General features: G+C 48.4%; 1 non-coding gene across 1 annotated transcript; it reads right to left on the bottom strand.

Moving 5' to 3' along the window:
* Positions 1 to 1,136: 1,136 nt before the first annotated feature.
* On the bottom strand, positions 1,137 to 1,208 carry TRNAR-UCU (transfer RNA arginine (anticodon UCU)). Its single transcript has one exon. It is a non-coding gene; the product is annotated as a tRNA-Arg (tRNA).
* Between the last annotated feature and the right edge of the window lie 311 nt (positions 1,209 to 1,519).

The following is a 1,519-nucleotide window of genomic DNA, read 5'->3' on the forward strand; positions in this document are numbered from 1 at the left end:
GGTTCACATCAAGTTGAAAAACATGAGGGTGCCCTGAATCGGGAATAACCATCCCTAAAATACCCTTAATCCCCAAGTATAAGGCATAAATGAAGCAACATATATCACTAATAAGGGATCACTGTGTCACAGGAATGACACAGTCACAGGAGAAGATAGACCACAGACAAAGGGCGAACAAATGGGGAAAACCAATGTTGAGTGGGTAAGAAAGCAGCAATGCCCACGGGGTCTTTGAGACCTAGAGGATCCGTTCCCTTCATCTCGAAAATCCAGCGTGATTCTTTTTGGAAGAGGAGACGATCGTAGTTTTCCCCCCGATTGTGTTATGTATCCAGTCTAGACCCACAACACTGCTATATATAGATAGATAGCGCTCCACTCCACTCTAGATGCGTCAAAACAAAGAACCCCCCTCGGGGCTGCACTCACCTATGTGACCACTGCGAGACTGGTCAGTATACACTCTGTGATCCTCCTATGGCCGACTGCCCGGTCCCACTCGGATAGCTCCTCTCCGGATATTGGCTTTCCTGGTCCCTCCTTATGTGGATTCCTTGTAGTGTGCTCACCTCAAATAGAATGAGCCTCACATAGCATAACTCCGTTATATTAAAACAAGTTTTATTAAAATTTGGTACTCACAAACATATGCAGGTAGCAGCGCATAGAGTGTTTAAACGGGCTCTCCCCCGTGCCTCTCCGGATAGGCTCGCCGGGCGCTCCGTTAATCTCCGTTAGTCACTGCTGTAAAGTTTCCAGACCGTCCTGCCGGCTGCTAGCTCCTCCAGTACGCAAGCGTGGGTATGTAAATATTTTCACTAGTGCGACGTCCCCCCTAGGCCACACGCGTAGCATCATCTGTAGGGGGGACGTCGCACTAGTAAAAATATTTACATACTCACGCTTGCGTACGTGTTGTTATGCACATGCGCTCTGCATGCGGAAGTAATGCGCAGTGTACGCACAGGGAGTACAAGCGTCCACACGTATTTAAATAACCAGACGTCCTAAGGCTAGCCATGCCCCTGATGAGTCACGCGTACGTGACAAAACGCGTAGGGAGGAGCTAGCAGCCGGCAGGACGGTCTGGAAACTTGCTTAGAGATTTGTAGGGTGTCAAAAGCAACCTCACATACATTGGCTGGGAATCGAACCCAGGTCAACTGCTTAGAAGGCAGCTATGCTCACCACTATACCACCAACACTACATGCTGAAGCCTGCCTAGCATGTACCATTGTGAAATACCCAAGAGAAAAATGAGCTTCCTTAGGGATTTGTAGGATGTCAAAAGCAACCTCACATACATTGGCCGGGAATCGACCCCAGGCCAACTGCTTAGAAGGCAGCTATGCTTACCACTATACCACCAACACTACATGCTGAAGCCAGCCTAGCATGTACCATTGTGATATACCCAAGAGAAAAATTAGCTTGCTTAGGGATTTGTAGGATGTCAAAAGCAACCTCACATACATTGGCCAGGAATCGATCCCAGGTCAACCGCTTAGAAGGCAG

Source organism: Hyperolius riggenbachi, chromosome 4, assembly GCF_040937935.1.
Source record: "Hyperolius riggenbachi isolate aHypRig1 chromosome 4, aHypRig1.pri, whole genome shotgun sequence".
Taxonomy (NCBI): Eukaryota; Metazoa; Chordata; class Amphibia; order Anura; family Hyperoliidae; genus Hyperolius; species Hyperolius riggenbachi.